Below are 26,412 nucleotides of genomic sequence, written 5' to 3'. Positions count from 1 at the left end.
TAAATATGATGGATTACTATTATTCTGTAAGAAGAGTTGAAAGGAAAAGTTTCAGAGAAATCTTGGAAGACTTCTACAAATTGATGTAAAGAGGAGTAGAACTAGGAGAACAGTTTATGTTGCCAACAATATTATAAAAACAAACAAATGTGAAAGATGTAAGAACTCTGATCACTGCAATAACTTCCTACAGTGTAAAAGGACTTACGGTGAAATGTAGTACTCACATTCTGATAAGAGGTGATAGACTTAAAGTACAAACGAATTATGATACCTTCTACTTATATAGAGTTTTAAGGTTTGCCAAGTGCATCACAAATAGTATCTCATTTCATCCTCACAACAACCCTGGAAAACAGTTGCTATTAATATGCATATTTTATAGATGAGAAAAACAAGTCAAAGATAAATCTGTCCAAGTCACTTGTGAACTGAGGACTTGCTAACTCTGGTTCCAGTGATTTATTCACTGAACCACCTAATTGCCATACATTCCAACACACACATACATATCTACACAATTTGGGGGAATACTGAAACATTTTGTTTCATTCTCTTTTTATAATTTTTTTTTCTTTTTCAACTGGGGAGATGGGGGAGGGTAGGGGGGGGAGAGAGAGAGAGAGAGAGAGAGAGAGACAGACAGACAGACAGACAGACAGACAGACAGACAGAAACAGAGAGAGACAGACAGAAACAGAGAGACACAGGAGAGAGTAGTTTCTTTAATTAAAAGCAAAACATAAATGATGTCCTTTACTCAACATTCCAGAAAGGCCCCCACCTGTTACCACTCCCCGTTCTAGCTTGATCCCATTTTATTTCCCTCAGTAACTCATATTACATGTACTGTATGCACCAGTGAAACTGACTTTCTTCATATTATAACAGCTGGCATTCATACAGAACTTTGAAGTTTGCAATGAGCCAAAAATCTGTCATCTCACAACAAAACTTTGAGGTAGATACTATTATTAACTCCATTTTACAGATGAGGGCATTAAACTCAGAGGGGTTAATTGACTTGCCCAGGATTGCACAGCTAATTAATGTCAGAGGCTGATTTAAATCCAGGTCCTCCTGTCTTTACGTCTAGAGCTCTCTCCATGATGCAAAAATTCTCCTCCTTACACTATCTATGACACACTGATTAATAAACAAGAAGCGTGGCCAGAGAGTAGTTTGTCTGGAAATGGTATAAGGTAGCAAGTGACTAGAAGCAGAATCAGCAGTGTACCACTGAAAATGAGAAAGTGAATGCTATCCTAATTGGCCTCTCTAATAGTCTTTTCTCAATCTATATCCTTCCTGACCTCTCTACAGCATTGGAAACTTTTGATCTTTGATTCTAGGACCTTCTCCTTTTAGATACACTCTCCTCTCTGGGTTTTTGTGGAAGTGTTCTCTCTCTCTCTCTCTCTCTCTCTCTCTCTCTCTCTCTCTCTCTCTCTCTCTCTTTTCTTTGCCTAAGAACCAGCTGTTCCTTGTAAATATCTTAAGATGAATTCCTTCGATTCCCCTTTCCTAAAGGCAGCGAGTTGGTACAGGAGAAAGAGTGTTGGGCTTGTAGTCAGCAAGATTTGAGTTCAAATCTAACCTTAGATATTTACTAGCTAAGCAGGTCAGGCAACCTCTGCCCTAGTTTCTTCCTCTATCTTCCATGGTATATTGAGGAACAAGGGAGAGAGATGAAATAATGAATAGCCTTATGATTCTCATCTCTATTATGCCTTCTGACTGTGGGTGATCCGTCAAAGCACCATCTTGGATAGTCTACTCTTCCCGTCATCCGTCACTCGGTGACCTATCAGCTCCATTTTGTTCAGCTACTCCTTGCTGATGACATTGAGTTCCATATTTCCAGCCTTTGTTTCAGTCAAGCATCCCCAATTGCCAATTGTACATTTCTCAAATCAATCTTGTTCAAAATAAAACTTGATATCCCCTATTCCCAAATCTACCCTTCTTCCAAACTTTTCTATTGCTATTGAGGGCAATACTATCCTTCCAATCATCAGGATTACAACATCAGTGTATCTCTTGATTTCTTACTCTTAACTCATTCTACATAGTCAATCAGTGTGAACTCTTCAATTCTACCCCCAAAATATCTCTTATATCCCCTTCTCTCTCCTCACATAACCACCTTTCTAGTTCAGGACCTCATTACTTCTCATGAAGGCTAATTCAGCAGCCTTCTAAATGTTCCCCTGCCTCAGATCTCTCCCTGTCAAATCCATTCTCAATGTATTTAGCTGTCAAAGTGATTTTCCTAAAAAGTAAATCTCCCCATGTTATCCTCCTACTAAGGAAAACCTCACAGTTCCCTATTATTTTCATGATCAAATATAAAATCATATTTGACATTTAAACTTTTTGCATCCTAAGCCCTTTCTGTTTCAAGTGTTATTACATATTATTCCTCCCCATGCATTCCACTGGCCTACTTGTGGTTCCTCATACTAAATGTTCCAAGCAAAATACAGCCTATCCTCAAAAAGCTTACCTTCTATTTTTAAATGTCATTTTTATTTTTTCAAATAAAATAACAGATATGTTTCAGCATTCCTGTAATGGAAAATGCTATTGAGATACAAAGATAAAACTGTGGCATCTAAATGCAGACCAAAGAGGACTATTTTCACTTTTAAAAACAGGTTTTATATATTTTTTCTTTCTCTCATTTTTTCCTTTAGATCTTATTCTTCTTTCACATCATGACTAATATGGACATATGTTAAACATGCATGTATAACCAATATCAGATTACTAGTTGTCAAGGGAAGGGGAAAGGGAGAAAAAAAATGTGGAAATCAAAAGCTTGCAAGAAGTTTACCCTCTAATGCAGGAGGCATCATGTCTGTATATAGGCAAGCAAAAGATACACACTAGGTATCAAACATACATATCAAATATGAATTTCCCCGTTGTGTCAACAGTCATTGGATGGTATTCATGTTCTGAAGGGCAGAGATCTATGTGTTTGGTGGAGGTCTTAGCATAACTGATAAGGGCCAAAGGTACTGATTTGGAAGGGTCTAACTCCAATGGAATTTGTGATAAGGAACCCTCTAAGGACAGCTGTTTGGCATAGTGGATAGAGCACCAGCCCTGGAGTCAGGAGGACCTGAGTTCAAATTTGGTCTCGAACACTTAATAGTTATCTATTTTGGGAACTTGGGCAAGCCACTTAACCCCACTGCCTTGCAAAAACAAAACAAAACAAAACAAAAGAGATAAGGAACCCTCTACTTCTAGTATGCCTAACATAAAGCTTATCCATGAGTTTAGGGCTGTTTCCTTGATGGACAAGCCAGAAGTAGCTTTTTTTTCAGATTCTGTGTTCTGATAGTGGAATTTTGTATAAGAATCCCTCTCCAAAATTCCATTTTGGGGGTCTGGTGTCTACCTGAGCCACATGCATGCCTGTGTAATCAGCAAGCTTAGAGAAATTTGAATAATCTTATGTTAACCTAATTTTTTTTTCTTTCTTAAGACCAAACTCTAGAGGCTAAATTTGTCCTTTATTAGGACAAACTCCATGTTTAAATAAATTCTTTACTTAACTGAAAAAACTCATGGAGGTCATCAGTAGTTAGAAAGAAAACTTAAAAGGGAACATATTGGCTACCTGGGGGAATCAAGCAAAGTCACCTGCAAAGGGGTGGGGGGGGGGGTTAATGAAGGACATTAGGGATTCTGAGAGATAGAAGTAAGAAGAAAGACATTCCAAGCCTGAGTGACAGACAGTGCAAAGTTGGAAATATAGGGAATAAGTGGATTGTAGGTTCATCAGTAGAGATGAATAGGATTTCTAGAAGCCATCTAGTCTACCAGCAGACCATGCAGTCACTTCATCTCATTTGAAATAAATTTTTTCCATATATAAAATGAGGAGGTTCAGTTTAGAAGACCTCCATGGTTCCTTTAACTCTGAGATTCTGTAAAGTCTTGGCAATGATCATTCCCTTTGCCTTAGATGGCAGTCTTGCTGGTAGACAGCCCTGAATATATTATCTGGCAGGGTTAGATGCTAAGTGTGAAGATGTTTCAGAACATGCATCCACCTATCTATTACAATGGGAAGAAATAAATCCCTTTTCCCCACAATTACCTAGTCAGTCTGTCTTTAAAAGGAATCAGAATCATCTGTGGACTAATCTGCAGGAATTTATTTGGCATTTCCACTTACCCATAGATTTTCCTCAACTTTCTGAAAATGTCTAATTCAGAAAGTAGCAAGTATGCTATATGACTTCAAATGCCTTATTTCAGAGTTGGGGGCCTCTAGGTCTACCTACTTAACATATGGCTCTGGTTTCCATCTGAAACACTTTCTTCTCTTTCCATATGAAACCATAATGTGGAATGAACTTTGTCCTTCTTATAGAGCTGCCCCCTTGAAGATAATAGACAGTGGGTGTTTTTTATTTTGGGGGGGTGTTTTTTTTTTTTTAGATTTTGCAAGTCAACGGGGTTAAGTGGCTTGCCCAAGGCCACATGGCTAGGTAATTATTAAGTGTCTGAGGTCATATTTGAACCCAGGTACTCCTGACTCCAAGGCTGGTGCTCTATCCACTGCGCCACTTAGCTGCCCCCCAGACAGTGGTTTTGATGGGAATAGATCCATTTGTAATTTTAAAAAATCCTTTACCCTTAAGTCTTGTCAATGGGTGGAAGAGGAAGGTGCTCATCTATATGGCTCCAGTATTTTTTTTAAAAAAGTAGTTGTCAACATCAGTCAGTAAGGATTCACTAAATGACATGAAGAGATGCAAGCACGATGGGAAATTTTTTGACAAAGATGAAAAGAATTGAGACTCCCCATACCATAGTAATTCAAGACCAAACTCAGGGTCGAAAAAATTTGTGGGGATATTCCATATTGCAGGGGCATTGTGTCTTCAACTAACACAACTAGTAATAAGGTCCCTGGGTGAAACAGGTAGGTCAGATTATAGTAGCAATTGACAAAAGACAGAGGTTAATATTAAAAACAAACCCAAAAAATAGGGGAAATAGGACTTTTCATTAAGAAGAAAGTCCTGGAGCAAATCTCAAATTCTTTTCCCATTCATTTTAATCTATGGGATTCAATGCCAAACCAAGTACCGTTGTCCCTTCCACCCTACGATGTTTCCCCATCACAGTTTTGATATACTGCAGGTCAGCATAAGAAATTACAAGGGAATTTGGGGGAGGAAGAGCAGAAGCTACAGATGATATGTGAAAACCAGCAGACAATCCAGAAAAAGTTTAAAAACTCAGAAATGCATTAATTATATGTATAATATTATATTTATATAATATTAACATTTTATCTTTTAATACCACAATAATTCAAACTTTTTCTCTGGTACAAAGGGAAGGCCTTTGAAGTAGAAGAGATAACTCTATTAGTAAAAAAACAAACAAAAAGACTAATTAGTAATCCAAAAATTAAGTTCCAAGGTTTCTCCATGGGACTAGTTTTAGATTTAGAAAGACAATGGATCATAGACTCACAAGATCATGGGTTTAAAGCTGGAATAGAGCTTACAGTTCTCCTACTTAAACCTCCTTATTTTACAAATAAAGAAAGTGAGACCCAGAGGCTCATTGACTTGTCCAGGGCCCTGCAAGTATTAAGTGGCAAAATCAGGATTCAAACTCAAATATTTTGACTACAAATTTAGTATTTGAGCTTCCAGTCTTGGTTCTCATACATAATAGATAGTTAACCCTATGGAAGTCAGTATACCAGTAAAATCATGGAGGTATACCCTCCATGGAGTAGCCGATCTTTATAATTGAAGGAATTCCCTGTATAGAAGATATCACAGATAAAGGTAGGGAAAAAAGTTTTTTAAAAAAATACTTAAGGTGGGGCTGTGAGGTGGTGCATTAGATAGGGCAATGGAGACAGGAGGGCCTAAATTCAAATCCAGCCTCATATACTTAATAATTACCTAGATATGTGACCTTGGGCAAGTCACTTAACCTGTTGCCTTACAAAACCAAAAAAAAATGATTAAGTTAAAAGATAAGTTCAAAACTAATAAAAATGATTTTTTATAAAAGATAATGGAGTGACAAGCTGAATTAAGCTCTCTTACCCACAGAATAAGTATCTAATTATTGGGTAGATTCTTCGTGGAGGATTTATGAGATGACAAGGATACAGATCCTAAGGATGAAAAGGCATGGATGACTTTTCCAACTCCCCAGAGAAAGGAACAGTTTTACAAAGAGATCGGTGATTCATCTTGAGACAAGATCCCTGATTCTTAGAGACTATAATTATTCCCTTTTCTAACCAACTCATTTGAAATTGTTCAGAATAAACAAACTGAATGCCTCTTTTAAATATACTTTTAAAAACTGAAATAGAAAAATGGATAAATCCCAAGCTAGAAAAATAACATTTTCTCTCCCAATTTCTCTTTACCACCTTCCTACCCCACCCAACTTCCACTTTTAAGTGAAATGTTTAAAATGAAATATAACATAATTGTATCATTAAATGTATCCAACAGAGATAGAGCCTATAGAGCAGAAAGGGATGTCTTTTATTTATTTGTTTGTTTATTTATTTATTTATTAGACAATAACTACTCTAACACTTTTGGTTTATATATGAGGGAACAGAAGCCCACGGAGCTAAGTGATTTATCCAGGGTCATGCAATTAGCATGTGTTAAGAGTTAGAATGTGAACCTACTTTCCCAATTCCACACACTGCACTCTAACTTTATAAAGTTTTCTCTTAGGTTGCTGCCATGCGCAATGATGATATAGCCACTGAAATATATTTAGCCTCAAGACAGAGCATCTCCAGTGCTGATCATCCCTATTAACACCAATTTATGTCATCTTCTATTAATGTAAGCAAATATGTCTTCCACACATCCATTGCGCTAGAGTTACTCTTGGTATTGCTAACAAACAGAACTGGGAGATGTTATAGGTGGGTAGGTGGAGGCAATACAAAGGAGAAAAATATGCTATATTCCATTCAAATTTAGGAAGATCTTAATGGATAGGGTTGGCATATAGGAACAAATTTTGTATTTAAATGAAAAAGGTCAATGATTTTGTAGTGATACTATTTTATCATCTCGGGGTTAAACTGGGTTTATCTCCCTTTTCATGTGCACTTCTACTTGAATTCTCTGTCTCATTGGCAGGGATGTTATACTGGGTTCTCAATTATTTCTATAAGGGACAAGCTCTGGTGGATTCTATCATACTTTATGAAAAGTTTTAATTGTGGTCCCAGCAACAATCTGCGTCTGTTTTCCGAGGACAACTTAGCTAAGAATGGAAAGGTTCCCCACCCAAAACTTTGTGACAGATCTTTTGACCATTGCAAGGTATTAAACCAAAGAAACAATGGAAAATTAATAATGGTATATATATATATATATATATATATATATATATATATATATATATATATATATATACATACATATATGGATAAAAGGTGTTCCTTTTAGAGTTTTATTTAAACCTTCATGAACTTGTGTTTCATTGTACATTGGATACAGATAGATTCATGTCTGTTGGTATGTTTTCAAAAGGGGATGCTTTGGACATTTGTTTTTTATCCATAAATGGATAATTTCCAAGTCAAATAAATTATTCCCGTGCATCTCTAGTGCAGATATATGACTATTCAGCTCAGAAAAAGTTTTCCCCACACTTAGATTTACAGAAACATTACTGGAGACTATATTAAGAAAGAAGTTAAGATCCAGATGTCAAAATTTGATTGGACCTAACCCTCCACATTTTTAAAACTCAAAGTATTCCAAAGCACATCTCTTACTCCATCCAAATATCTCCCCCTTAATGTAATTTATTGTTAATAATTATATATTTATATGCTATTTTAAGGTTTAAGAGTGACTTACAAAAAATTACCTCAACTGATCCTTGCCACATCCCTGGAGGAGCAGGGGGTAGAGGATGTACAATTATTATATCCATTTTTCAGATAAGGAAACTGAAATTCACAGAGGTGATCTGCTAGGGTCACACAAGCTAACAGCCTTCTAGGTCCTGGATGCTGAATGTCCACCAAGGTCTTTGACTTGGTAAGTCAGATATCTTTTGTTGGTTTGAGTTGTTTCCAGACCAAATGATTCCTCAAGAGTAGGAAATATTTCAGTTATTTATTTTATCCCAGATGAATAGTGCCTGGCACATCTCAGGAGTTCAGTAAATGTTTGTTGATTGATTGACTGATATTCAGAGGTTGGTGAAACACACTCCTAAGTGAAATCCAATTTAATGCTGTAAGCATTTACTATGTTTGTACTTCAATCAAGGCACGGTGAATCATGATAGATTCATAAGATCAAAGGATTATAAATTAAATAATAATAATAATAGCCAGCAATTATATAGCCTTTTACGTCAGCACAATGTCTTACCTGTAATATCTCACTTGGTGCGCACAACAATCCTCTTCGGTGGGAGGCTATTATTATTCCTATTTTACATATTATATGTATATATACATATACATATATATAAACTGACGGAGGGAGAGATGAAGAAAGAAAGAAAGAAAGAAAGAAAGAAAGAAAGAAAGAAAGAAAGAAAGAAAGAAAGAAAGAAAGATTGAAGAGGAGAGAGAGAGAGAGAGAGAGAGAGAGAGAGAGAGAGAGAGAGAGAGAGAGAGAGAGAGACTGGTGAAATTCCTTGCCTAAAGTCAGGCAGATAGAAAGAAACTGAGGAACCCAGGTTTCTAAGACCTTCCCCTCCACTAAACCTAACTAGTCTAGGAGCTGGAGATTAAAAAATAAAACCTACAGTCCTAGCCTATAAACATTTACATTCTATTGAAGCAGGAGGGCAGGAGACACAATATTGAGATGTTTAGTAAATGATTATTTGATGAAGAAAACAGCCCCAACAATCAGGGAACCCAGTTAATGCCCTAGCTAGGTGATAGCAGCTGATCATTGAGTTGAGCATGACATGAGGCATACTAAGACCTAGAGGAGAAGAGTGGAACTATTTCAGATATTTGGAGTGGGGGGAGGGGGAGGCAGGGTCCTCTGCAAAGACGTTGAAATGCTGATGTAGGCCAGTTTAAAAAAAAAAAAACTAAATAAAACTGACACAGCAAATGAATCATGAAGTTTGCATTTGAGTTTGGGAAACAAGATAGGTGATGATGCTAGATCTATTTGTAAGGAAGGAAGGAAGGAAGGAAGAAGGAAGGAAGGAAGGAAGGAAGGAAGGAAGGAAGGAAGGAAGGAAGGAAGGAAGGAAGGAAGGAAGGAAGGAAGGAGTTCCATTTGCTCTATCTACTTTGTACATTCGGTGTATTTTTCTAGAAGGGATCTTTTAAGGGAAATTGATCATTGAGGCCCAAACGTGTTTTCATTCAGGCTCAAACCCGGTCATTCCCACTAGTCCCCATACTACTCTAAATGAGTGACCATGTGGCCAAAAGCTTTCCCTCTTCCTTCTAAGAACCCTGACTCCCTTCCCTCCACAAGCCCAACTGGACAATGACCCAGAGCTCCTTTAGCGCTCTCCCCAGAGTCCTTCTTGGGGATAACTGGGAAAGAAGAATATCTTGCAGATGCTCCCAGGACAATTCTGCTTTCCAGCTACAGAGATCTTTGTTATGAAGGCAAGACTGTGAAGTCTGGCTCACTCCCCCATTTTAATCCTCCCTAGAGAAAATCTGTGTGGATAATTTTTGCTCTGGGGCTCGCACAGATTTGTTCTCGATAATAATGCCTGAGCAGCTAAGCTCCAGCATGCAAATTCCTGCTCGGGAAGCATGTTTTTAATGCTGTAACTGTTATTATTTCAAAAAACAAATTAAACAAGGGAGTACTGTAGAAAGCCAATTAACCAATTTAGGCAGAGACTTCATGCAAATCGCTGCCCTCACTTTCACCCAACATCATGTTCTGTGATTCCAAGATGTCAGTCCCAGAGTGTACATCGAAAGGAAGTGACTGCCTCCCCGTTACATGGGATTTCTATGTTTCAAGCCTCCTGGGATGTTTGCCAGAGCACGGCTTCTGATTTCTTCCTTCTCCCCACACCAGGCAATTTTTTCTGTGCTATTCAAATCCAAGCTTGGTGCTAAATTAGGAAAAGAAATGTGTCTTTTGTGCAGGTAGTCTCCTATGGCTGGGGTTCTCTCCATTTTCTCTTCTGCCTCGGAGAAACTCCAACACTTGGCCGCAAACTTCTACCCAAGACCTTGTCCATCTAGACTAGGACTGGAGGTTTTGTTTTGCAATCTCCAGCTCCTAGACTGGCATGGCGTAATGGAGGGAGAAGGTCTTAGAAGACCTGGATTGAAATTCTTCCTCAGTTTCTTACTATCTGACTGACCTTGGGCAAGGAACTTCATCTCTCTCTCTCTCTCTCTCTCTCTCTCTCTCTCTCTCTCTCTCTCTCTCTCTCTCTCTCTGTTTCATATAATAATAGCACCCCACACTTGCATATATTTCAGTTACTTGCCTGTGTTTGTGTCTGTGTGTGTATGTGTGTATGTTATTCTTCCAAGAGAAATGAAGAGTTCTTGAGAGAAAGCATTGGTTTTATCAAGGGATATGGGGAGAAGGGTATGACTTTGGCATTTTTTTTGTCCTTGTGGCTCCAGTATCCAACATCCTAGATAATTAATAAAAGTTTATTGACTTTAACTGAATTAGAGAGCATATACTGGGCATCACCAGTTTGGGTTCTGGTCCTGACTCTGTCATTAAATGTTCCCTCATTCTCTAAATGACATTATAACCAGAATGTAGGCTTAAAGATTTAGAGTTGGAAGGAACTTTTGAGATCATTTCAACCTAGCCTTTTTCCTTTTTCACAAATGAGAAATTGGAAGCTCAAAAAATTAGAGAAGCAACGTGATGTAAATAAAGAATGGAGAGCCATACACATTAATAACAACATTATGAGATGAAGAACCTTGATGGAAGCAGCTCCTCTCTGCAGTTCAAAGAGCCTGGACAACTATATTTGACTGGCTATAGACCATCCAGAGGAAGAAAAACAAAATAAAACAAAACACAGGAAAAAACCCTTCCAAATCTGATGAACACTTTATAAAAATTATCTCTTATGTATCTCTTTCCCTCAATCCTAATTCATCAGGCCAAAAATTACGAATTTGTAAACATGCTTATCAATATATATATATATATATATATATATATATATATATATATATATATATATATATATATGTACAATGTGGACCTGACCATTCCCTGCTGAGGGGAGAGGGGTGGGAAAGGAGGGTGCAGGGAAATTTTGTAACTTGGAAATATGCATGTGCATTTGGATGAAAATAAATTAATTAACTAACTAAAAAAAAGAATACAGAGCCAGATTTGGGGTCTAGAAAGCTTGAAGTGAAATACTATCTTAGCTAAGTATTAGTTTTTTTTACATGAGACCCTTTCTTAATATCAATATCATTAAATGCACCTACATCTCAGGTACAACTTAATGATCAAAGAAAAAGACATATGTGTATTGTTTTGCAAACTTACAAAGTGTCAGGTGAGATTTAATTAGTACAATTAAATTTCTTACCCAGAGTTGCATAAATATTATGTGATTCATCACAAATTCTAAACTGTCTCTCCTAGATCCCTGTCTGTTATTCTCCATTTTATCTTAATACCTATCTTATTATTTAAAAAGTTTGGTTTTACATACTCCAAGGAGTCCAGGGTTAAAAAAGAAACATATCACATAATTATAGCAGCATTTTTTTGTATTAGCAAAGAATGGAAATTAGTGTAGATGTTCATTGATTAGTGAACGGACCAACCAGTTGAGACTCCTGCTCTGTTGTAAAAAAATAATGAAGGCAATAAACACAGAAAATCATGGGAAGACTACTATGAACTGACTTAGCACAGCCCACCCCCAAATCCAATTCATGTGCTTGTCAGGACATCACCTTCCTGATGTCATTGTTTTCTTAGAGAACAAAGGATAAACATTATTCACTAAATGGTGGCAAGACCTTAAGGAAGTCATTTCATGAGTTTCATTTCCCTCCTCAGCAAAATTAAGAGGTTTGATTACCAAAAGCATAAGTTTTGAATTAAAATTGCTTCAATTCAATGCCTTATTTTGAAAAGGTGGGGGGGGAGCAAAGGCTTAGAGGCAAAGCAGATTGATAATAGCTAATTAGATGAAAACTACTCAAGATGTCAGAAGAAGTGGTAGAACTATGATCCAGACCCAGATTCTTTAATTCCAATGGCCTATTCTAAAAGCCCTTCTAGATAGCAATGATTTTGTTTGTTTGGGGTTTTTTTAGGTTTTTGCAAGGCAAATGGGGTTAAGTGGCTTGCCCAAGAACACACAGCTAGGTAATTATTAAGTGTCTAAGACTGGATTTGAACCCAGGTACTCCTGACTCCAGGGCCGGTGTTTTATCCACTAGGACACCTAGCCACCCCTTAGATAACAATGATATTGCTATTGATAAACTTTAATACCAGCAATTCCCATACCACTCCCTCAGTGCATTAGTATTTTCAATAGTGACCATAACTGTCCTAACAAAATACATGTTAATTAGTGAAAAACACCACACTGTACTTGAAATCCCTGGACCTGAGTTCAAATACAGTTAACCTTCCTCTCTGATCTTGGAAAAGTAACTTAACATCTCTAGGTTTACCAGCTCTGTTAAATGAGAGAAGCAGACTCAGTGGCCCCAAAAGTCCCTTCTGGTTCTTGCTTTATGATTTTATAATCCTCTCTATCCCCCCTGTAAAATTACTTCACCCTCAAAAAAATGACCTGTCTGACCTGATTTACAAATGCTGCTCTTTTAAAACTGAAATCCATGACCCAGATTTTCAAACTCTGAGACTCATGGTTACATTCAGGGATTTGGAAAGAATCTTAATTCCAACTTTTTTTAATTAAAAATCTGTGAATCAATAGCCTGAGGAAATATTCACAGGGTGGATATGTTAAATTCAGTTTGACATTAATAAGGAAATGCATATTATCTCTCTTAGACTCAGCACAGAAAGGATGTAGTGGCATCAGATTGCTAAATTATCAGCAGAAAGATCCTTGATTTCAACTAAAGTGTAATTAAGTCTCTTTTAATCCAAGACTAACATTATTATAGTGCAAAGGAAGAGGAACTAGCAATTTTCATATCATTCTCATTAGGTAAGACAAATGCTAAATTATAAAATTTAAGTTATAATAGCCAGATAAAATAAGTGGGTTTATTATTTAAGGATGTGTCTTTTCTTTGGCATAGGTGGTAAATCTAAGGTCAAGTAGGCATCTGTTACAAGCCCTAGGTGGAAAATTCCAGTCCTCAGTGACTTGTAGGAACAGTCACATGGGATAGTGGGAAGATGGGGCAGTTTTTCCTACCTAAGGGATCTGAAGTCTGGCTCTACCCCTAACTAGCTATATGTATTTGTATAAGTCATTTAATTTCTTTGGGACTCATATGCTTAAAAAAAGTGGATGTTAAAGATGACTTGTTGAAGTCCTTTACAGATCTAGTATTCTATGATTTTGGTGACTAGACTGGTATGTGCGTAAGCCTTGCAACAGAAGCCTCCTCTTGATACATAGGGCAAAGGTCCCTGAAGACCCTTCTCTCCTCTCCCCTCTCTCTCCATCTATCTTCCTCCAACCTCTGGAAATGTCTGGAAAATTCAGTATCTGTCTGGTTTTATTCTTTCCTAGAAAGATGAGAACCTAGGGTTGTAGATATAGAATTGAAAGCGACCTTAGCTAGTACAAATTTCACTGGCTTATTCAAAGTATAAAGTGTAAAGCTGTGATTCTCTGACTGCAAATCTGGCATTGTTTCCACTGTATCACTGAAGAATGGCCATCAAACTCTGCTGAAAGCACTTGGGCTAACAAGGACATTAAACATAAACAAACTTTATTTACACAACACACACTAAATACATAAAAAAAAAACTTTGACTAAATCCTTATACTTAAATCATATCAGATTTCCTATTTTCTCAAATGCACAATTTGGATCTTCAGTCTCATTGATTAATGACATGTCCAATTATGCAAATGACAATGCGTTCATGTCTTCTCATCCCCTGCAATGCCCTCCCAAATATATACCACTCCCAACTTGCTCAAGTTTGGCTCACTCTTTCGACAAAGAGAAGATGCTAACAGATCCTCTTGGCAATCTCCTTCCCATACTTTGCCCTCACCATGTGACCAGCAAATGCCTTTTTCTATATACACGATGGTTTCCTGAATTCTATTATTGTTCCCAGTTCCCATTTGATTATAGAAGAGGCAGTCTATTTCTTAATCCTCCTTTAATATTTGTTCAGTATTATTGTATATAAGACCTACATCTGATAGGAAAGATGGCCTATAAAGAAATGAGGTCGTCTCATAAAGCACATGTGGAAAAATAGATTTCTTTCTTTCTACTTTTGCCTCACGTAGTCTTGTCCTTGCTAACTATGGTTATAAGTATCATCATATATTCATGTAAAACACGGAATAGGAATTTTGATTTAGTGTCTAAACCCCACCAAGCAGTTTGTCCTCAAGTGCAAGGATAGCCATATGTCTCTTTATCTGGAACAACCAAGCACTAGACAAAAAAGAAAACTTCTTTACCTCTCTTCATTTTCTTTCCCATTCAGATAAAATGGCCTTTTCCTCTGACTCACTATTACAGCTCTCAGCACGAGGACCTCATCTTTCCAGCTGATTCTCTCTATTCCTTTTCTATCCCTAATGAAAAATATGCAAGGCAAGAAGATAAGTGCGAGCATCCCTTAGTGCTTGTTGAATCCCACATCTCAATTTCACCCTAATCAGAGAAGTGATTTCTATATATTACAGCTGCCTTTTGAAAATATTAAAAAAAAATACTTTCTCTCAAGTCTGGGATCCAACTGTTCAGTTTTTTCCCTTTGTTTCATAATCTTTGCCTGATAACATTTTAGTTAATTATCAACCTTGCTTAGTCTCTGAGCTGCCCACCATGCTTAACAGGATTTCTACCAGACCAAACTATAATTTGCTGGAGAAGAAAACTGTAGAGAGAAGAGTTTTTGTATTTCAGTGTTGTTCAATTGGGGGGGGGGGGCACTAAGCCTCCAAGGAGGAAAAGTTCTTAAAAATCAGAACATAAATGTGCTGCAAACTGACTTCCAGGCTTCCCAGTTTGGGTTGAAGGGACCATCACTCCAGAGTCTCAGGTTCATAATCTCAGCATTAATTTTTATTCCTTACTCTCTGTAGTCCCACATATCCAATCAGTTTTGAAGCCCTTCTCTCCCCCTCACATAGCTGATTTTGGTTCTAGCCATCATTATTTTTTTTCATTTTTCAGTCGTGTCTGACTCTCTCTCTAGCCCCATTTGGGATTTTCTCAGCGGTCATACTAGAGTGGTTAGCCATTTCCTTTTCAAGCTCATTTTACAGGTGGGGAAATTAAGGCAAACCAAGTGAGACTTGCCCAGGATCACACAGCTAGTAAGTGTCTGGGGTCAGATTTGACTTTAGGAAGATGAGCTCTCCTGACTCTAGGCCCAGCGATCTTTCCATGTACCTGTTTAGTACACAGTAGATGCTTAAAAAATATTTTTAATTGTTTAAATTGGTGGGGAAAAATTTCCTTCACTTCATAAAAAATGTATAAATTAAAAAAGGATAGGGCGGTGTAATGGATAGAGTACAAGCCATGTGTCAAGTCATGAGGACTTGAGTTCAAATCTGGCCTCAGAGACTTGGTATTTACTAGCTGTATGATCCTGGGTGAGTCATTTAACCCATTGCCTCACAACCCCATCCCCAAATAATAAAACAAAATAAAAAGGATAGAAGAAGCAAGTGAAGCAATGAATGAGAGATTCTATTAATGCAATATTAAAAGAAAAAGACTTCTTTAGGCATCAAGCTGAGGTATTATGTGAGAAATGTAGAGTAAAAACAAGGTCATAATCTAAGTATCCAAAGAGAATAGGAGATTTAAAATGGAAGATTAGTTAAAAGCAGTAGTTTGAGTATTTTCTTTGAATGAAATTGCCATGTGCCTTTAAAAATTTCAATAAAAATAAAATGATCTTAAAAACTTTTCTTAGTGTCAGAGAAAGGTTGTAAAAGTAGATTCAAATCTCATTCCTCACTATTTCACTCCCCTCTCTGGCCCCATTTCATCCCCTGTAAAATGATGGGAATGGACCAAATGATCCCTCCTAATCCTTCTGGCTCTCCATGTCCTTATGATAATAATGGAAATAGCTTCCAAAGGAGATTAAGCCCCATCCACTGCACCCTACCCACCCCCCATCCCCAATCTCAGGTTCTCCTGTAGAATGCAATATTTCAAATATCATAATTAGCAAGAAGATTCGGTAAGACTGAAATTCATTTGAAACTTTCATTCCTGACTTACATAATAGAAGCTATTGTATCCTGAATAAAACTTTCCTAATCTATAAAACAAAAAGGCTGGACATGAGAACCTCTCTCAATCAATCAAATTGTCAAGCAAAAAAAAAAACATTTAAATGCCTACTATGGGCTAAGCAATAAAATTTCTTGTTCTAATTCAATAATGCTATTGTCTAACAACTGATGGGAGCCTCTAATGCTGCTTCTTGCTTTAATAACTACAAATGCATTTTTCAATAGAAGCCTTTATAGAAATTCTATGAGACCATCAGAGCTGTATATCATAGAGGATATTCTTTCTTATTCATATGTAGACTAGAATGGGCACACTGTTAGTTTCTTTCAGAGTTGAAACTATGAATTTGTCAGAAAAAAATTCCTTCTCATAAAAACTGAATGAACTTAGGAGGAATATATATTCAATATAAGTATGTTTTTGTATATATACATCAATTAGCAGCTACTCTCCACTTTACCATGCTCAGCTACTGTATGTATCCCCATCTCTCCTTTATCTGTAAACACACTTGTATTTATTTACATACATGTTTACATGTATATGTAAAAAGAGGGCAGCTAGGTGGCACAGTAGATGGAGTGCCAGTCCTTAAGTCAGGGCATCTCATCTTCCTGAGTTCAAATCTGATCTCACACTTACTGCTTGTGTGGCCCTGGGAAAGTCATTTAACCCTGATTATTTGTTTCCTCATTTGAAAAATAAACTAAAGAAAGAAATGACAGACTACTGCAATATCTATGCCAAGAAAACTTCAAATGAGGTCATGAAGAATCAGATACAACTGAAACAACTTAACAACAAAAAAAGTATGCAGATGTAAACATATGTGTGTGTTGGATTAAATGAAAGGACATTTACAAAATATCTACTATATTCAAATCTGAGGTTCAAATATAAAAAGTGAAAACAGTTGCTGACCAAAAAGAGTTTATATTTGACTAAAAATACACATGCAAAAGCCTTTACTCATGGACACTTCCTTTAGGGACTACTTCAATATCATCTATTTCCATGACAGTGATTTATCAAAACAAAACAAAACAAAAAAAACCCCATGAAATGTTTGTTGAAATCTAATCCTGAAACCATAATCACCTTTTATATTTCCTGAAATTATTGACTTGCTCTTCTTTGTACACAACATCTTAAAATCAGGACCCAGACACTAACAGCTTACTTTATGTACAGAATAAATGTATTCCACTTTTAAAGGGGTAGGGGGTGAGCATGGATATAGGAGGTGGAGAGTTAGATGCCCTCCAGCATATGATCAACACCTTTAGACAACACTTCATTTTAAATCTTCACCTTCCTGATGAAGTTATTTGCATATTAGATGGTAATAAGTATATTACTATATCCCTGCTGAAACATCTGCAAATGACAAATAATTAATTTTTCACATGAAAATCTAATTCTCTGATGACTAAATATTACTATTACATAAATATTCACCTCCAAATTTTCCCTAAATGAAAAATTTTTTCTTACTACCAATAAATTAGTAAAATTCTACTGTTACCATATTGTAACAAGCAGAAACTGTGTTAAGTTACAAAGAATCCATTAGATACCAAATGATATAATGCTTCCTAATTTGTTTTTGCCATGACCGCTTTGGATAGCTCAAGGATACCTATAGATTTTTTTAGAATGTTTTTATACATAAAATTTAAAAAATAAACTATGGTAAAATAGTTATCAAAATTTTTTCAATTCATGAATACCCCTCATTTTACAATAGAGAAACTGGTTTTAAAAAAAGGTGACTGTGGGACGGCTAGGTTGCACAGTGGATAGAGCACAGGCCCTGGAGTCAGGAGTACCTGAGTTCAAATGCAACCTCAGACATTTAATAATTACCTAGCTGTGTGGCCTTGGGCAAGCCACTTATCCCCATTGCCTTGCAAAAACTAAAATTAAAAAAAAAAAGGTGACTGCTTGAAGTTAAATGAATTAGTTAGTGGTAGAGATAAGAACCTAAATAAACCTACTCTCCATCCAAAATGGTAACTACTAGTATTACTAATAGTGATAATATTTATAGTACATCTTTCTTCAGCAGCTAAGTGCCACAGTGGATAGAATGCCAGTCCTGAAGTCAGACAGATTCATCCTCCTGAGTTCAAATGTAGCCTCAGACACAGAGTGGCTGTGGGACCCTGGGCAAGTCACTTGACTCTCTTTACCTCTGTTTCCTCATCTATAAAATGAGCTACAGAAAGAAATGACAAACAATTCCAATATCTCAGCCAAGAAAACCTCAGATGAGATCATGAAGAGAAGGAAGTTAATGAAATCACTAAATAATAGTTCCTTGTTTTTATTGGAATGTAAGTTCTTGAGAAAAGAGACTGCTTTGATTGGGTCATTGGATTGGGTCATCGTAACCTCAGTTCTGGCACAGTATTTGACACCTAAAATTAGTCTATAAGAGAATTTTAATTAATTGATGCTTTTAGATTTGCAAAGTGCATATATCAAAGGAGATAATGCAAAGTACTTTGCAAACCTAAACTATAGCACCAGTCCACAGAGATAGAAGCTTGATTTTTTGAAGAAAAAAAATCAAGTTTGAGAATATCTAAATCTCTACTACAGTGAAACATGGGAAGTGGCAGTAAATTTGGGGCAGATTTTAAAAGAAAATTAATCCACCTATTTTTAACAGAAGAAAACCTCCAGAATAAGCTGAAAAAAGTTATTATACTATATGACCAATTATTGCTTAACATCAAGCTATAAAAGTGTAATAGACATGCTTTGGATTAGGAAATAGCATCCTCATAAATGGCTGATTATTTAAACATTCAACACTTAAAAGTGACTGGAAGATTAGTTTCTGAAAGCAGCTTCCTAGAGCAAAGAAAAATGAAACCTTCATCAAGAAGAGAAAGGAGAAATGAATGCACTGCTATTGGCTCTTAAGAGACCAATAAGATTTCTTGGAACCTTCCTTTCCCAGATGCCAATGTTAGGGTTAGGATGGGAAATGTAAATTTCATTTTCCTTTTTCAAACAAATTAATTCATTTTCAGTCTGCATTCTATTCCTTCATAAATGTTTATTTTAGCTGTAAATTTTTCCAATGAGTTTCTTTGGGGGGAGAGAGAGAGATAAAGGGGTGAGGGGTATAAAGGGAAGTCTAAGAATCAACCGCAAAATAAAATGAAGAAACCTCGGGCCCTAAATATTATTTAAAAATCAAGATATTGAGTTCTTTCACAGGGGAACAAAAATTTCACAGCTTCACCCATAAGCCAGGTACTCTTCACTCACAGATTTCTTTTTTTCATTTCCAGTTTGACAGTGAAAATCTCAAGACTTCAAAAGAGGACTCCATTGCTCAGTCTTCACACTTCCACTTGATTTCAATGTTCCTCAATGAGGTTTAGCTAGAAAAGTTCAGTTCAAATAGATGTGGCTCCTCATTTTTTTATCTGTTTCTCACCCATTCCAATATTGCTACTCCTTCCACCCAGTCAAAAGCTTTTTTTTTCTTTTTTTGACATAGTTGGACAAAGGCATCCTGAGCAAAGATAGCTAAGAAGTGCAGAGCATTCCTGCTGCTTCCTCCCTGCAGGAGATAATGTACTGTAATGCAGATTTTCCTTGAATCTCTACAGGATTTCACAGGCTCTGCAAATCCCTCCCCACAGACTCTGCAATGAAATTGTATTTTTCTCAACTGTCTCCTCTACACAATGGCTTGTTGTGTGTAGCATTTTTTCCAAAGAAGGTGGTTCACTGTGTGTAAGTCATCTAAGGCAGAGGGATTACTTCTAAACCACAGCTAGTTCCCATGGCTGATTAAAGCTTGGACATATTTAGACCACTCACCAGTACCTCTGTGGAGATATGACAGAGCACCAACAATGAAGAAAATGGGGCCGGGGAATTAGCACTATTGTGGGTTGCAGTCTGATGGCACCTTTGTGTTGTGGGGGGGCTCTGGAGGAGGGAAGAGAGAGATCCTGTTAATTTTACAGGACCCTTCGCTATTCTTGCTCTCTAATTTGTAATGGCATAGCTTAGCCAACTCCACTGCATTGTGTTTCTGCCTCTATTCCATGGCCTCAATGGCCCATTGAGTTTCTCATCCTATCATTGTACAGGGCTGCCATGATGGAGAGGTATTCTCCACTGGCTCAGGGAGGCAGACACTGGGACTCACCTCCCAAGCTGGTGACTTAATTCTCTTACAACCTAGGACTTGTCAGGTTTGCCATTCAAATCAATCTTTGTTGCTAGGGCTGTTCAAACCTTTCATCTATGCATTTTCCCATGAGTCTTGAGACACTCAGGGTTTCATCTCTACTGCTTTGTCGGCTGTTTTCCTTAGGATTTCTGAGGTTTCTTTGTCCCTGGATTGTTATTTTTTTTCCTCTTAAAAAACTTTGAAGAGCACTCAACAAGTCCTATTCTTTTTTTCCTTTCTTTCAGTTGTGAAGGAGTTTAAGACCTACTTTATTATTACGTAGATGTACAAATCATATAGAAGGGCAATCTCACCTCTATACTCAATAGATTCTTGGTAGAGAAAGTGCTTAGGTATTTAGGTTTTATTTATTTTTTTATTTTTTTTGTGGAAAGGTACTGAATCCTTTCTTTTTTCCAGCTATTCATTTAAAGATCTTTCTTTTCTTTATGTGGAGGTCTAAGTGGGGCAATGGTCTGGGACCGACCACTGCCTTGCAAACAGTTGGCTCTTGTAGAGTTCAAGGACAATTAAAAAGGAAAAAACAGACAAACACAAAGGAACATATGATACAATTACTCCTAATATGTATTTCTAATATTAAATGACTCAGTAAATGTGAAATTAAATTTAATTTTCATAACCAATGTCAGAAGCATCCTGAATTCTTATATAATCTGACTCATTCTGAGGAGTTTATGGATCAGAACCATAAGAATACTGAAATTATATAAAAGAAATAAAAGTGAAAGAAAGTCATCAGAGAGGAGTATCACATTTGACTCATTTAATTTTGTGAAGAAACATGAACACAAACTGAAGTACACATTTTTCTCTCATTTTATTTTTCTTGAGGTTTCTCTATCATTTGTGGGGGGGGTAGGAATTAGGTTTACTTTCCCACAAGTTTATTGAAGTATTGTGAAAATAAATAAATAAATCATGAAAAAAAAAACCATGTAAGAATTTCAACAAGGCAATAATAATAATATAAAAAAAGCATTTTAACTAAATAGATTAAGTATATAGATTATTTTGTGTAAATAATTACCTCCTTTAACTATCCTATTTTTCATTAATTAAGTTTTTGTTTAGGACAAGCATGATAGCTTACATTTATTTAGTACTTTAAGGTATGGAAAGTGTTTTATATAAGTTATCTCATTTGATCCTCCCAACAACTCTGTGAGTTAGGGCTTATTACTAGCCTAATTTTGCACATGAGGAAATTGAGGCAGACAGAAGTTAAATGAATAGCTCAGAGTAACACAGCTAGTAAGTATATGAGAGCACAATGGCATATAAGTCTTAGTTGCCAGACCTGAAGTCAGGAGATTTCCCTGAGTTTAAATCTGGTTTTTATACCAGATTAGTTGTATGACTCTGGGCAAGTCAATTGACCCTGTTGACCTTACTTTCCACAACTGTGAAATGAGTTGGAGAAGTAAATGACAAATCCCTCCTGTGTCTTTGCCAAGAAATGGCAAATAGGGTCACAAAAAGTCAGACATGACTGAAAAACGACCAAACAACTTCCTATGTACTTTGTGACTTGATTGCTTATAGTCACACAATGTATAGAATGGGACTGTTGGAATCAGAAGAACCCAGATTCAGGTCCTGCCTTGGAGATGTAACTTCATTGTGAGGGTCAATGAACACACTTCATCCCTTTAGATTTCTGAAATTGCAAAGCGATAATTGATCTGCATGGGGGAGAGTATTTACACCATGAGAATTCGCTTACACTTAAAAAATCAGAGTAAGATCTAAATGCAAAATTTTTTCAGACACTCTATCAAACATAAACCCCAAAATAAGTAGATAATAAGACCAGTGATTTAGATCTAAAAGCATCCTCAAAGGTCACCTAGGAAAAACTGAATCAGAGGCATGGATTATCCAAGGTCACAGAGGTGATAAGTGGCAAAGCCAGGATTCAGGCTCTGTCCTCTGAACCCAAAATCAATTTATTAATGGGTGGATCTTACTGCTATAACTATATCTTAGATATAGAAATCTATTTTTTATACATTCATTGATTATGAAGGATTGGTGGTGTATGATTGGGTACCCTTTACAGACTTCAATGAAGTTGAAAGTCAAAGGGCAAAACCAAAGGCATTGAAATAGGGGGAAAAAAAGATCTTTCAGATACGATCTTGGAAGAAGAGCTCCATGACAAATCACTAGGCTCCCCTTTTTCTTTGAACCAGAATAATTTGCATTGGTGTCAAAAGATATTAGTCAGTTAACTGGTTGGTAAATCGAGTTTGGTTTTGCTTTTGCTTTTTAAAATTTTTTTCCTGGAAAGCATCTTAATCCTATGACACCAATTCTTTCTTACAATCCCAAGTAACAACACTAATTATCCTTTCTTTAATTTTAGTGTCCCCAAATTTAATCTTTGTATTCAGCTACGCTCAGATGATGGGGATAATTTTTCCCCAAGTTTCCATTAAGTTCTACTTTGGTAACTAATTTCTCTTTTAAACAGAAATAAAAAGAGTATAAGCTAAGGGCAATAACAAAATCATAGAGGAATATATTTTGGTGGGTTATACATCAAGTCTTTTGTTCACTACATTCCAATTTATATCACCATACATCTTTTTTCTCCAATATGTTAAATTTTATGGAAAGGAATGTAATTATTAAATCCAGATATGGCCCATGCAGTCAATGGTCTGTTTATAATATAATCCTGAGAAACTGTTGCTGTACTGCTATGTTCAATAAAAAATAAATTATACATAAAAATCAATATATAATTCATGCACCCATCAGTATTTATAGTGGAAGAAACCTTTGCACTTTGCATACAGCTGAAGTAAAATGATTGATACTAGAAAAATGTTTTTAATGTGTAAGGAATGTGGAGTTATTTAATTCACTAAATTAGAAATTTAGCATTTATGTTTATATTCTCTCAATACGTAGTTGTGGCTAATATTCTGTCTTCAATAGGCATATGAACCCCCTAAGTCATGGGGACTTAGTGAAAAGATCCAAGGCACACACTTGCCTTCCAATGACTTCATACAACACCCACATTAATGCCTAACTGGAATTATCACCTCCATGTAGAAAGTAAAGAGGACTTTTCAAACTAATTCACTGTGAAGGTTGGTGGGGAAAGTGGGATGAACCATCTCCCATATAAATCCCCAGCTTAGAGATATAATGGAAAGATATGATTGGAAATTTACTAAAAAAAAAAAAGTGACCTGATCTAAATTTAGGGCTTTTCAAAGACTTTACTAAATTGTAGTCCTAAATAGCTGTCTCCAAGGGAGATAAGCATGGCATTTGAAGACTTTCCCTCTGCTCCCCTCCAAAACTGTTTGAGTTTAAGATTAACTTGGATAGTAAATTGTGTATTACTTGTTTATTCTTTTAAGACTAATTTACACAGAGAGTCAATCAGAGAGATCCTGCTTCCAAGTTCTGTGACTATGGATAAACCTTTAAGCTTTCTGAGCCTCATTTTGACCATCTGTAGAAACAGGATTACCAAAAAAAAGGTACCTTTTCCCCAGAGTCTAAAGGAAATTCAATGAAGATCTACACACACACACACACACACACACACCCCTTCACCAAAAAATCTAGCAAGTGGTGATCTAGATTTGACTTGATGATAAAGAAAGGATGTATGAATATATGCCCTTTATAGATTTCAATAAAGTTGAAAGTCACAGGGCAAAAACAAAAAAATGAAATCGGAAAATAAAGGGAACCCATTCAGCTTCTGAAGTCAGGAAGCTATGAGTTAGTAGTAATAACTATGAGTTAATAGTTATAACTCATAGAACTATTTCACATGATTGTGATGAAGCTCCAATTAGACATCACATATTGAAATTTAAAAGTTTTGGGGCAGCTAGGTGGTGCAGTGGATAAAGCACCGGCCCTGGAGTCAGGAGTACCTGGGTTCAAATCCACTCTCAGACACTTATTAATTACCTAGCTCTGTGGCCTTGGGCAGGCCACTTAACCCCATTTGCCTTGCAAAAACCTAAAAAAAAAAGAAATTTAAAAGTTTTGCACAAATGTCAATTAATATTACTGCTATTTCTATTGGTTATAATTTTACATATTTTTAGTTTATTTGTTTTTATAAAAGGTATAGTTCCCAAAGTATTGCTTTTCCTCCTCTCAGAGAGCTATCCTTTATAACAAAGAATAAAAAAAAAGAATTTATTTCATCAAAATTAAAATAGCAGAATATTCTGATCATATATGTGGAGCTTTATGCTACACAGCTTGTAACCCCCATAAACATTATAATTATGACCTAATATTATTATTTTGCATCAGAAAGTGACAAGTAAATCCCTCATCTCACATGTATAATTTGTACCATTGAGAGCTTCTTCAAATGAAGATAAAAACAGAGCACTGATTTTTAACTGATTTCTTCATATGCTACGTGTGTATCAGAGGTTCTCTACCATCTATGAAACCCTTTCCTTTCCATTCCAAAAAGAGGACAGTGTCTTAAGCTCACTTAGAACAGAAGAAAAATTCCGAAAAAGACTTTTTTCATATCTTCCTCTCTTGTGTGGCATACAATCTGTCCAAGATCATCCCATCTGTAATGGATATGTGCTATTGGTATTGGGTAGAGTGCTGTTTGTTTATTTGTGTTCATTTAAGTTAATTCCTGACAAGTTAGTCATTTGAAGGGCAAGTTACATTTTAATCCTAGTTATGTTACAGATGCCCATTAAATATTTAGTTCAGCCAACTTTCCAAAATACTAAATTATGTTTTCATATATCACTTAAGCACTCACAGAATGGCAGGCGAGTGCTTTTAAAACATTCAAAAGATCAATCACTACCTCAGATGTTCACTCACTGGCCAAGCTTCAGTTGCCTCCCTTTTGAAAAAGGCAAGTATTAACAATACCAGAGAGGCTCATATTTTACACTTGCTATGGTACGCTTCACAATTAGAGTACTTTGAAAATAAGCATCACCATTCCCAATTGGCGGGTGAAGGAAGAACTGAGAAGACGGATTTTATCATTTGGCTAAGATAACTCTCAGCAAATCCGTGGCTCACATCCAAGGCCCCAAATTATTTCCCTTGGTTCAGAGGAAAGAGCCCAGGATACAGAATCAGAGGCTTTGGGTTTGATACCTATCACTATCTATGTCACCTTGGGGAAATCAGTTTACCCCTTTTTGCCTCAGTTCCTCAACTGTAAAATGAAAAGGGTTAAACTGGAATGACTAAGGTCCCTTCCAGTTCTAAATATGTGACCACTGTAGGAGACAGAATCCAGGGTATCCTAGAACATGCTCACACTGGCTCTTGAGAGTCAACTGCTAAATTTTCACTGCCAGTATTTTAAAACTCAGGTATCAACAAAAGATACAAATCAGGCTGTGATTTATTATTTTGTTGATTGTCTTAATTCTAGACAAAAAAGCTTAATGTTTCAAAAATAATATTTCAAAATAAGCTTAAAAGTGCTTTTGTTTTTGTTTTTTTTTTATCCAGAGGACTTGTTAAACTTTCACTAGTGAACCCCTGGTTGGACTCCTTCCTCCTCCTCAATTGAAAGAAGTTCTAACAGCAACATGGGGGTGATGTTCAACCCTGATGGACTTGATCATTCCATCAGTGCAACAACCAGGGACAACTTGGGGCTGTCTGCAATGGAGAATACCATCTGTGTCCAGAGAAAGAATTGTGGAGTTTGAACAAAGACCAAGGACTATTCCCTTTAATTTAGAAAAAAAAACAGATATCTTATTGTCTGAAAAAAAAT

The 26,412-nt window shown here is 36.4% G+C and overlaps 1 protein-coding gene across 7 annotated transcripts in view; it reads right to left on the bottom strand.

Annotated features, from left to right (window-relative positions):
- NAALADL2 (N-acetylated alpha-linked acidic dipeptidase like 2) overlaps nucleotides 1–26,412 on the bottom strand; it is a 1,546,126-nt gene that overhangs the window by 1,457,379 nt on the left and 62,335 nt on the right. The gene's annotated exons all lie outside the window — the stretch shown is intronic.

Source organism: Macrotis lagotis, chromosome 6 (assembly GCF_037893015.1).
Source record: "Macrotis lagotis isolate mMagLag1 chromosome 6, bilby.v1.9.chrom.fasta, whole genome shotgun sequence".
NCBI lineage: Eukaryota > Metazoa > Chordata > Mammalia > Peramelemorphia > Peramelidae > Macrotis > Macrotis lagotis.
The sequence above is the reverse complement of the archived record's forward strand: the minus strand, read 5'-3'. Positions and strand labels throughout refer to the sequence as shown.